This window comes from Ailuropoda melanoleuca, chromosome 11 (assembly GCF_002007445.2).
Source record: "Ailuropoda melanoleuca isolate Jingjing chromosome 11, ASM200744v2, whole genome shotgun sequence".
Classification (NCBI taxonomy): domain Eukaryota; kingdom Metazoa; phylum Chordata; class Mammalia; order Carnivora; family Ursidae; genus Ailuropoda; species Ailuropoda melanoleuca.
This window is the reverse complement of record NC_048228.1, coordinates 89,667,904-89,680,843: the sequence shown is the minus strand read 5'-3', so window position 1 is coordinate 89,680,843 and position 12,940 is coordinate 89,667,904. Positions and strand designations below refer to the sequence as shown.

Here is a 12,940-nt window from a genome sequence, read left to right as displayed (position 1 = left end):
ATCACCTGCTATCAACCAGGGGATACCACAGTTAAAAAAAAAAGAAGGCAAAAAATCTCTGCCCTCATGGAGCTTACTCTAGAGTATAGGAAGATAGAGAATAAATGAATAAATAAGTTAAATAATGGTGCATTAAATGATGATAAACAGGGAAAAATTAATTATGGAGGAATAATAGTAATATCAGGAGTGGGGTAGGAGGATGCCATTTTAAATAAGTCATCAGGGAAGGACTCACTGAAAAGTGATATTTAAGCCAAGACCTAGAAGGTAAGGGAGCAAGGTATGTACAGAGCTGAGAAAGAGCATTCCAGAGGAAGAATTTTGGACCAAGAGCAGGTTTGGTACATCTGAGGGACAGCATAGAGTCCAGTGTACCTGGCATGCAATGAGTAAGAAGAGTCCAGATTGAATGAGGGCCAGAGGACAATCAGATGGAGTTTGGCTTTTACCCTGAGTGAACTGGGAAGCCATTGGAGGATTCCAAGCAAAGATATGTATTGAAATGATTGCTGTGGTTGCTGCATGGCAAATGGCCTAGAGGTGGGCACAGACAGAAGCCAGGAGACCAGCGAGGAGCCTAAGATAGTAATATGAGCAAGAGATGATGGATGATGGAAACTTAGACCGGAATGGTACCAGTGGAAACTCTGGATACAGTCTGAACATAGATCCAAGATGGTTTTCTGATTGATTGGATGTAGAATATTCGTGTGAAAGAGTAAAAGAAGAATCTACATAGTTTGAAGCCTAAAAATACAAAAGATGAGAGAAAAACTGGTTTATTGTGGGAAGGTTGGGAGTTTCCTTTCTGGGTGTGTTAAGTCAGATGCATATTAGACATCCAAGTGGGGATGTCAAGTATGTCATTGGAATTCAGGGGAAAGGTCCAGGCTGGAGACATAAATTTGGAAGTTGTCAGCATATAGATGGCATTTAAAGCTGTGAGACTGGCTGAGATCACCACTCAGAACACATGGATGGTGGAGACATCAAAGGGCCAAGACCGCAGGGCCCCCATTCTAAGTGGTCTTGGAAATGAGAAGAATCAGCAAAAAAGAGTGGCCACTCTGAGAGATGAGATTAGCAGAAAGTAGGTCCTAGAAGCCAAGTGAAGAGTGTTTCCAGGACAGGCTGACAAACTACATCAGGATTCTGCATTAGTCATATAAGCTGAAGGCAGATCATTGGATTTAGCCATTGGATTTAGCCACATGGAAGCTATTGGAGACTTGAGCAAAGAGCAAAAGGGAGCAGAATACTGATAAGGCCACCCCATCAGGAAAGACTAGGAGGAAGAGAAGTAGAGACGATAAATATAGACAACTTTTGAATGAGTTTAGCTATAAAGGAAATCAAATAAAAGGGCCATAGCTAGAGGAGAGTATGGGGTCTGGGGAGGGTTTTCCTTAAGGTGAGAGAAATTACATCATAATTGTATGTCACCAGAAAATCGAGAGTTCATTGGCTGAAGTAGCCTGCCATGAGCATAAGATTTCTTTGAAATCTTAAAGATTCACATAAATTTCCCCTTTTAGTCTGACCAATATCTGTCTTTATGTACAAGTATCTCTCCTCTGTGTAATATGGTGATTTACAATAAGAAACACATATATTTTGTGTTCGTCCCCATTTCTGGCACAAAACCCCTGAAACCCTTGGAATATCCAAAGGGATGAGAGCAATAAAGGTGGCTTTTGAAAAGTCCCTAGGTAACCAAAGGATGAGGGCTGGTTGTCAGCGGACCCAAGCATGTGTTTAAAGGATTGGACCTTTCAGTCCCATCCCATGCTGTCTCGATCAGGATTCTTCTTACAGTGTGTGACAGAAACCCAATTCAAACTCACTAAATAAATGTGGAATTTACTTGCTGACATAGCTAGAAAGTTAGAAGAGGGTGAATCATCTCCAGACATAATGATCAAAGGTTCAACTAATGTCATTAAGAATCCATCTCTTTTGTCCTTCATCAGACAAATGGATAAAGATGTGGTCCATATACACAATGGAATATTGCTCAGCCATCAGAAAGGATGAATACCCACCATTTGCCTTGATATGGATGGACATGGAGGGGATTATGCTAAGTGAAATAAGTCAAGCAGAGAAAGACAATTATCATATGGTTTCACTCATATGTGGAACATAAGGAATAGCATGGAGGACCACAGGGGAAGGGAGGGAAAACTGAATGGGAAGAAATTGGAGAGGGAGACAAACCATGAGAGACTCTGGACTCTAGCAACCAAACTGAGGGTTACAGAAGGGAGGGGTGTGGGGTGATGGGGTAACCAGTGATGGGTTTTAAGGAAGGCACATGTGGTGATGAGCACTGGGTGTTATATGCAACTGATGAATCGTTGAACACTACATCAAAAACTAATGATGTACTATATGCTGGCTAATTGAAAATAATAAAGAAAAAAAAAGAATCCATCTCTTTGTCTCTGTTGTTCTACATTGACTTCTTTCTTAGGTGCTTTCTAAGGGTGACAAAGACGCCCTCCAGTAGCTCCAGACTCTCCTGCTTCATAGGACCTAAAATCTCAGGACAGAGAGAGTCTCTTCCCCACCCAACCCCCTAGTTCTAGCAAACCCTGGGAAGAGACTTGATTGGCCCATCTTGGGTCATGTGTCCATTCCTGGACCAATCACTGTGGCCAGGTAGATGCAGCATTCTGATTAGCTAAGCCTGAGTCCCGTGGCTCTACCTTGAGCTTGTCTCTGAGATCTCCCCTTCTAGTCTGTGGATAAGGAAGAGGCTGTATCCAAAGGGAAATTGATGTCCTGTTGACTAAAAGAAGGGAATGCATATAATAGGAACAAAAAGAATATTACTGTCCATTCTATACTACTAATTTCTATTTATTTTTGAAGGAAGATTTCCCATTTTACTCAAGAATTATTGTTACTTAGCTTTTATATTTTGGGGGCTTATTTTGTTAATTCTTTAGAACTTAAGTTTTTAAAAAGTATGAAAATAAGCCAAATGAAACTAGGAAAATGAAATTAATAAAGACAAACTCTAACATTAAAATAGAAATCAAGAAAATAGTGAAAGGATAAATAAATCAAAAACTGAATCACTTAAAAGGACTAATAAATAGATTGTATGAGCTTTATCAAGGATAAAAGAAAGAATAAAAACATGTAAATTTATAAATAAAAGAAGAGGGGCACCTGGGTAGCTCAGTCCATTAAGCATCTGACTCTAGATTTCAGCTCAGGTCATGATCTCAGGGTCCTCGGATTGAGCCCCAAATTGGGCCCCACACAGAGTCTGCTCGAGATTGTCTCTCTCCCTCTGCCCCTCCCCCGACCCGTGTGTGCTCTCTAAATAAATAAATAAATAAAATCAATCTTTAAAAAAAAATTAAAAATAAAAATAAAAAAGAAGATACAGCCACATATACAGAAGATATCAAAAGTCATAAACGGATGCACAACTGAAAATATGAGAAATGTATGATTTTTTTAAACAAAATACATAATATCAAAATTAATCATAAGAACACTAAAAAAGTTTTTAGATTTTAAAAATAGATAATGTTAGCTAATGCTACAGTGGTAATATATGAAATCAGCATGTTATACACCTTAAACTTATACAGTGTTGTCTAATTATATATCAATAAAAATTAAAAAAATTTAAAGGGATATTAAGTGTTACTTAAGTAATTCTAGACCATAGAAAAATGTAGAAAGTTCTATAATTCAATGTTAAATGAGATAATCAACCAGTCAATTAAGCGTGCAAAATTTTTTTAATTAGCCAAAGAATCCCAGCAATGAATCAAAATAATAATATCTTCACAATCGAGTGACATTTTTTCTAATGATTCAATAGTTTACTATAAGAAAATCTGTCACAGGGGCGCCTGGGTGGCACAGCGGTTAAGCGTCTGCCTTCGGCTCAGGGCGTGATCCCGGCGTTATGGGATCGAGCCCCACATCAGGCTCTTCTGCTATGAGCCTGCTTCTTCCTCTCCCACTCCCCCTGCTTGTGTTCCCTCTCTCGCTGGCTGTCTCTATCTCTGTTGAATAAATAAATAAAATCTTTTAAAAAAAAAAAAAGAAAGAAAATCTGTCACATAATTCATTACTACAACATTTTCCCAATTATCTATTAATACTTAACAAATGACCCCAAAACCCAGTGTCTTAAATAAATAACAATGTATTATTTCTTGTGATTCTGTGCTTTTTCTGGTTTCACGTGGGAAGTTCTGGTCCACACAGGGTAACTGAATGACTTGTGACTGTCTTCAACCAGTTGTTCAGCTAGGGCCAAAATATCCAAGATGGCTTCTCATCACTTAGTAATTTAGCTCAAGCTTCATTACCATATATTGTCTGGCTTCCGGGAAAGGGGATGTTCTAAGAGGACTAATTCCATTGTAGGAGGCCTTTTCAAGCTCTGATTGCACATGCTTGCTAATGTTCAATTGGCTGAAATCACAAAAACTACACAGAAGTGGAAATACTGGGGAGTGTAGTTCATTGGTGTCACCCATGCAACAGTCCACCACAATATTAAAAGAGAAAAATCAAAGGACCCTCCCGACAAGTGCCCAAAACACATTTGATAAAATTTAACAGCCATTTCTTTCTTTCTTTTCTTTTTTTAAGATTTTATTTATTTGAGAGAGAGCAGGAGCAGGGGGTGGGGCAGAGGGAGAGGGAGAAGCATGCTCCCTGCTCAGGGAGCCAGACGTGCGTCTGGATCCCGGAATTCTGGGATCATGATCTGAGGCATAGGCAGATGCTTAACAACTGAGCCACCCAGGCACCCCTTAACAGCCATTTCTAATAAAAACTTCAGGCAAAAGAGGTGTGGAAACAAAGAGCAATCATTCATATTGAATCATATGAAATCACCAATGTCCAGCTCCTTCAGATCTATAAAGCACAACAGTTGCATGTGGCTTAACCTAATACTAACCTAAATGGCCAATGCTAAAACCATTTCCATTAAAATCAGGAACTGGAACGGAGAGCCATAATCATTACTATTATTTAACATTGTCTTGGGATTCTAACAAATGCATTGAGATAGGAATATGAAATAATTGATATAGATGTTGAAAGTGTGTAAGCTAACTGTTGATATGGCTATATACCTAGAAAATCCAAGAAAATCTTATAAAATATTACTAAAATTATTAAAAGAACTGAATGTTCTGTCTTCTGGCAATAAGCACCTGAAAAAAAATGAGAAAACTGTTTCATTCACAATTTCTTTTCTAGAAATTAATAAGTAAGGACACTTAAATGAAACTGTAACATCTTATCAAAGTATCTAAACCCAAATCTTAACAAGTGGAAAAAAAAAAAACTTAACAGCCTTGGTTGAGAAGACAACATAATGTAAAAGTCCATTCTCCCAAAATTAAGATATAAATTTAATGCAATTACAATTGGAAGGCTAGCAGCATTAAGAAGGTGAGAATTGGATAAATTTGTATACAGAAGGATAAATGTCTGATAATAGCTAAGAGAAAATTTTGAATAGGCAAAAATTTAATATAAATTAAAATTAAGGGAAAAGAATTGTATGCAGTGAAAACTTTCCTTCTTTCCTTGTCCCGCATCTGGCCTGGTTCATCTAATCCCCCCCCTACCACATGTATATCCTTCCAGAATTTATATTGATAAATAGAAAGAAATATAGAATCTTGTTTTTTGCATATTTTCTACATAAAGCATATCATATTTTACACTCTGAATCGTATTTTTTACTTACTAAATCGCCAAGATATTTGTAGTACAAAAAGATTTTTGTTCTTTATTATTTAGATGCTTCACCTTCCATTGTATAGATATACAATAATATATTTAACTAGTTCCATATTATTAAATGTTGAGGTTGTTTCTAATGTTTTTTACTATAAGCACTATTACAATGTGAGCATGTGTGTATGCGTGCGTACCCAGTGTGTGTCTTTTCTCCTAAATATATTTGTAGAATAATTTCCCAAAAGTACCATTGCCAGAAATATGCATTTGAAATATTGCCAAATTGCCTTACGTAGGGGTTATGTCAAGGGGTTATGCTTTTACCAGAAATGAGTAAGATTATGTTTGCCCATGGCCTCATCAATGTGGTGTGTTACAAACTTTTGGATTATTCCAGTATAAAAGGTGAAAAATGGTATTTCAGCATAATTTTCATTTGTGCTTGTTTTTTCCTTCTTAGGAGTGAGATTGAGCCTCTTTTAAGAGTCATTTGTATTTCCTTTTCAAAAGCTTTTCATATTCTTTGCTCATATTTCTAATGGGTTGAAGGATAAACAAATGAATCAATGGAACAAAACAGAGAGTCCTAACCATATATTTATAGTTTCAAGTAGGACAAAAGTGATTCTTCTTGTCTAGAAAAGGCAAATTTATACAAACAGAAAACAGATCTGTGGTTGCCTAGGCTAGAGGGTAAACAGATACAAGAAAACTTTTTGGGGTGATGGAAAAGTTCTAAAACTGGATTGTGATGGTTGCAAAGCTCTATCAACTTAAATCATTTGATGGATCAATTTCACAGTGTGTAAATTGTACTTCAATAGAACTGCTTTTTTTAAGTTTTTAAATTTTAATTCCAGTGTCATTAACATAGAGTGTTATATGAGTTTCAGGTGTACAATGTAGTGATTCGACAATTTTATACATTACTCAGTGCTCATCATGGTAATGTATTCTTCAATCCCCATCACCTATTTCAACTGGTCCCTCACCCACCTCCCCTCTGATAACCATCAGTTTGTTCTCTATGGTTAAGAGTCTGTTTCTCAGTTAGTTTCTCTCTTTTTCCTTTGTTCATTTGTTTTGTTTCTTAAATTCCACCTGAATGAAATCAGATAGTATGTCTTTCTCTGACTTATTTGGCTTAGCATTAGACTCTCTAGCTCTATCCATATTGTTGAAAATCAATAAGCTGTTTTAAAAAGTGATTTTTTTCAATCCAGTTGGATTTTAAATAAAGATTGGGAAAGGATTGGGTATTTAATAAGGATGAAGGGCGCCTGGGCGACTCAATCGGTTAAGCATCCAACTCTTGGTTTCAGCTCAGGTCATGATCTCAGGGTCCTGGGATCAAGCCCCGCGTTGGCTCTGTCCTCAGCCCAGAGACTGCTAGAGATGATCTCTCTCTCTCTCCTTCTTCCCCTCTGCCTGTGCTCTCTCTCTCTTTCAAATGCATAAATAAAATCCTTAAAAATAAATAAATAAGGATGGGAGAATGAGTGACTATCCAACGAGAAGAAAATAAAATGAGCCCCTCTCTTACCCCATACACAAAATAAATTCTAGGTAGATTGAAGATCTAAATGTAAAAATTAAAACAAAAATACTGGAGTACCACATGTAAAATCTAGGGTGGGTGAGAGTTTTTTAATCAATATTGGAAATTCAGAAGGTATAATGTACATATATACATATTTGACAAGTTAAAAATGAGAAGCTCTGGCTTGGAAAAGACACCATAAACTAAGTCAACAGATAAACACTAGCCTGGAGAGCAACACAGAGATTGAAGGGTGAACAGCTATAATATACAAAGAACTCTTACAAAACAAGTAAGTCAGGGATAAACACCGCAACAGAAAACTGAGCCAAGGATGTGAATAGGTAATTCACAGAACAGCAATTCCGGGTGACCAACACATGCATGAAAAGAGGCTGAAACTCAGGGGCAATCAGGGAGATAGGAAGTAAAGTCACAGCAAGGCCTGAGTTTACACTGATCAGATGGGAAAATGGGGGACCGATAATCCCTGCTGCTAAAGAGGATGTGGGAACTCTCGTACATTTCTGGTTGGAAATATGTATTAATGCAATCTTTTTGGAAAGGAATATGGCAACATCTTTTATGATTAAAAATACATACATGTCTGACTCAGCATTTGCACTCCCAGGAATCCATCCCTTAGGAGTGAAAGCTTTAAGATCTAAGGACATATTTTCACAGAAATGGACTCCATTTTAAACAGTGATTAAACAAGCAAACAAAAGAACTGGAAACAAAATAAATATTATCTCTAGGAGAATGCTTAAAGAAATCATAGTACTGCTACACCATAGAGTTCTATGAGGCCATAAAGAAGAATAAATTGGAGCTAAATTGAGTGAATTAAGAGGGATTCCAATATATGCTGGAGGAAAAAAATGCAAGATACAGAAATATAGAAAAATAAGAAAGCAATGATAGACATATATGTATTTATACAGAGATACTTTGATGGTCTCCTCCAGCTGCTATAATAGAACACCACAGACTGGGTAAGCTTCATCCACAGACATGTATTTCTCACAGTTCCTGGAGGCTGAAGTCCCAGCTCACGGTGTCAGTAGATTTCGGTCTTGGTAAAGGCCCCTCTCCTGGCTTGCGGATGGCCACCTTTATGGTCACAGGGCCAAGGCAGGAAACTGGAAGGTGGCTTCCTCTTCCTACAGAGCCACTAATCCCACCACAGGGGCCCCACCCTCAGTATCTCCCAAAGGCCCCACCTCCTCTTCCAGTCCCATTTGGAGCTCGGACTTTAACACAGGAATTTGGGGAAACCCAAAGTATCCGGTCCATAATAGATAAATCGGAAGTTGTCTCTGCAGGTTGCCTGGGTCACCAAGGATGCATTTAGGATCTACAGAACAACTAAAAAGGAGAAGGGGGGAAAGAGAAAAAATGAACAAGATTCATCCGTTCAAGTAAAGATTTATCTTTTATTAGCCGATTTCAGAGCAGCTGACAAATAGCGATTACCTGGGAGATTTTGCCCTGTTTTCAAGTCGGAGACACGCTGGCTCAGAGAGGACAATTCCCTCAGCCGGGGCGCCCCCAGCAAGGTAATTACTGAGCCAGAAACACCACCCAAGCCTCCTGACTTTGCCGTGGCTCGAATCGGAGATGAAGTACACGCCCAGCTAAGGGGAAGCCGGGGGCTTGGAACGGAGGAGCAAGCGTAGAGACGGTGAAGCCTTGGCTTCCTGGACCGGGGCTTTGGACGTGGCCCTGCCACTAGGGACTTGCCCAGGGTCACCTGGCTGGGTGGACTGGGGGTGGCTGCTTGCCTGCGTTTCCGGAAGAAGCAGAAGCGAGAGCGGCTGCGGCCACGTGAATCAGCGCCACGGTCGAGCTCCGTGTCTGCAGCCGGTTCGGGGCCCGCAGTGCCTCTGGGGGGTGAGCAGGGAGTAGGAGCGGCCGGCCAGAGGCGGCAGATGAAGCAGGAAATCTGTTCCTGGGTGGCTCTTGGCAAGCCGGCGGGGTGCTGGCGGAACCGGGGCGAGAGAGGACGGCAAGGGAGGGGCAGAATGTCTCTTTTTCATTTTTGATTTTGCAGAGCCTTCTGAACGAGAATCTTTACTGCCTGCCCGTCTTTGGGAAACGGCGGCTAAATTACAAACGAAGGGAAGAGGGGGCGCAGCTGAAGTCGGAAAAGTGGAATTTTCTGAAATTCAGTGGCTTAAAATGATTTCAGACGGAATTCAGTGGTCAGTCTTAATGTCTCATTCTGTCGGCTTATCTCTGAGAGCCCGGGGATCTAACTCCTAAAAAATAAAAGCAAGAAGGGTTTGTTTTTTGTTTTTGTTTTTTTCCTCATTAAAAAGTTTACAACTTGTGATCCCTGACGGTAGCTCGTGAGCATTTACCCCGGTACCGGGAGTCTATCCGGGACGTGACTCCCTCCAGAGCCGGTCCCCTGGGGGGAGCCGGCACCACTCAGCCAAATTCACGGGCTGCAAATGAGCCGGGGAGCAAGCTTGCTCCGCTAAAAGGGGCTCTGGCTGCGCCCCAGTTACGAGGCATGACTGGGGCCCGGCTCCGCTGAGCAGCTGCGTGGGGCGGGGGAGGGATGGATGTCAGCCCCGGCTTGCAGAACCTTCTTCTTCCTTGAGCACAGCCATCCGCCTTTGCCTGCGCTCCACTTCACCGGCACTCCGCAGGATAAACGGAGCTCTTAAATAAACGGGAAGCAAGCGGACACTGTCCAGAGGGCAAGATTTATTTTTATTTAGAAAGGTTGAAGAGGAAAAATTTCAATCCGATTTAAATATTTACTCAAGGAGGAGATCCACAGACGGCTGCAACAGTCTAACCCAGACTCCGGACAAGAACCTGAACACCGCTTTTCTGAAGTCAGCCACAGGCACGGGAGAAAGCGCTTGGCTGAACGAAAGAGGCCTGAAGAGTCAGGAGATTCATGGAATGCCCTTAAGGTCACAGATGGTGCAGTCCAGCTCCTTGTCCCCCAGCCGCCCGAATGCATTTGCTGGGAGAACTGGCACAAGGCTGAGATGCTGTCAGCCCTCTTGTTCTCATCTGTGACAGGGGGGTGGGGAGAAGGGATCTCATGGAATTCTTATGAGATTAAAAAAACAAGGACTGAAAAGTGTGCTTAATAAAAGCACTGAAAGAGTGCTTAATAAAAGCAAGTTGGACTATGGAAGGACAGTAGGCCTCCTAACCCAGCAGATTCCTGGACCCTCTTACATCAGGACTCCGTGCAGCTGAGATCAGGCCCACGAGTCTGTATTGCTAACATGCCCCCCAGAGTTTTCTACTGGGCCTCTAGGTTTGGGAACCAGGGTCCCAGGAGCAGAGCCACACAGAAGTGGCCCCAGCGTGATTCTCACCCCCGGGGTGGGGGGCGGGTGGGGGACATTCAGATTTAGTCCCTTGGTTTCAAAAGCCAGCAAATGCTTAACATGCATATTAAACTCAGGCTACTGCTCCTGCCCAGACTCACCCACCCCATCTCCCGGCGGCATCAGCATCTTACGCCCCCAGAGGCTCAGCCTGCAAGCTGGGATTTCTCTCCCCCCTTCACGGCCATCAGCGGTCCTGTCAACAGCAAGCCAAATCCAGCCCTTCCTCCTGACCTCTGCCCTTACCTGAGCCAGCTTCCCCCCCTGCCCTACTGGGGACCGTTTTCCAGGAACAGCCAAAGAGACTGTTATAAAGACTAAGTCAGGGCCCCCCTCTGTCTGGGCTCACCTGGCTCCTCACCGCCTTCGCCTTCGCTCTGCCTCAGCTGCCACCGCCTCCTCCCTCCCTCCCTCTCACACATGCTAAGCTTGTGCCTGACTCACGGCCTTGGCACCAGCTCTTCCCTCTGCCTGGAACATTTGCTCGCCCCATCTGCCCTCCAGCCTTCCCATAGCTCCCGCTTTCTCCTCCAAGTCTCTGCCTGCACGCCAGCTCCTCAGGGAGGCATGCCCTGGCTTCCAGAGCCCGGGGAGTCAGCTCCGTGACCTACAGCAGCTTACTGGGTTTTTCTGGAGCTCACTTTCCTCGTCTCTAAAATGGAGACTCACCTTGCAGTGCTCTTCAGTGAGTACTAAGATAGTAGTACTCCCCTCTTAGGCTTTCTAGGATGATGAGATGAACTTAAATGCACTTTTAAAAATATTTTTAAAATATTTTCCCAGTTTTATTAAGCTATCATTGACGTACAACATTGTGTTAAAGACGTGCACCGTAATGATTTATGTATGTATTGCAAAGTTATGACCACAGTAGGTTTAGTTAACATCCATCCCCTCACATAACTACCAATTTTTTCTTATGATTAGAATTTTTAAGACCTATTCTTAGCAACCTTCAAATATACAACACAGTGTTCTTAGCAGGGGCCATCCTGCTGTACGTTACATCCCCAGGACTTATGTATCTCACAAATGGAAGTGTATACCTTTTGACCCCCTTCGCCTATTTCCCCCATCCCCAACCACCTGCCTCTGAAAAACTCAAATTTGTTCTATTTCTGAATTTTTTTTAAGATTCCACATATAAGTGAGGTCATACAGTGTCTGTCCTTCCCTCTCTGACTTATTTCACATAGCATAATGCCCTCAAGTTCCATCCATGCTGTCACAAATGGCAGGATTTCCTTCTTTTTTATGGCTGACTAATGTTTCCTGGCATATAAATCCCACATTTTCTCTAGCCATTCATTCATTGATAGAAAATAGACATTGTGCCAGGCCCTTAGTAAGTGCTCAATAAATGTGAACAATTAGCTCATATTCGGGTCAGGGCTTTACAATAATTTCCTTATGTGTCTCCCTCTTCTGCAGACTGTGACATTGTGGGGGGGGGGGCTTACTCATGTTTATATCCAGGCCAACTGGCAGGGTATCTGGCATAAAGAAGACACCTGAACTGGGTTGAACAGTGGCTCCCCCAAATTCATAGGCACACGGAACCTCAGAATGGGATCTTACTTGGAAGTGGAGTCTTTGCAGTTGCAACTAGTGCAGGCGAGATCGTACTGGGTTAGGACGGGCCCTACATCCGATGACTGGTGTCCTTTAAGAGGCCACATGAAGATACAGACAGGACACAGAGGGAAGGAGGCTATGGGATGACAGAGGCAGCGATGGCACAAATACATCTACCACCCAAGGGATGCAGAGACTGCCAGCAAGCGCCCCAAGCTGGGAGAGGCAACCGACCATGGTCCCCTAGAGCTTCCGGAGAGAGCGTGGCCCTGCCAGCACCCTGACCTGGGACTTCCAGTACTGTGGGAGAATAAATTCCTGTTGTTCAAGCCACCCAGCTTGTACTTTGGTAGGGCAGCCCTGGGAAATAACACAACACCCAGTGACTGGTGGGTGGGTGAGTGAGTGATTACTTCAGACACCTCCTTCCCCCAGACTCTGCCTCCCACGAGAAGGCAACAGCTTCCCTCCCTCCCCTGTAACATTGCAGGAGGTTCTTAGCGGCTTCGGCAAACAGCCCCTCCCTTGGGGGGCGCAGCAGGGACCCCGAGTCCTTCCCTCTCTCGCCACCAAAGAGGTGAAGGGCCGGGTAACTGCCCTGCTCAGCTGAGGTCAGCCCACCATAGACGGAGCCCCGCTGTCATCAAGACAATGGCCTCGGTCCAGGAAGGAGGAAGTCATTCAGACCCTCGGTTGGTGGACCATCCTGACCGGGTGGAGGTGCGGGCCG

General features: G+C 42.7%; 1 long non-coding RNA gene across 1 annotated transcript; it reads right to left on the bottom strand.

The window, feature by feature from the left end:
* Positions 1-7,376: 7,376 nt before the first annotated feature.
* On the bottom strand, positions 7,377-11,008 carry LOC117804452. The gene is made up of 3 exons (XR_004628918.1): positions 10,985-11,008; positions 8,753-9,537; positions 7,377-8,644 (listed from the first exon to the last, which is right to left on the bottom strand). It is a non-coding gene; the product is annotated as an uncharacterized LOC117804452 (long non-coding RNA).
* Between the last annotated feature and the right edge of the window lie 1,932 nt (positions 11,009-12,940).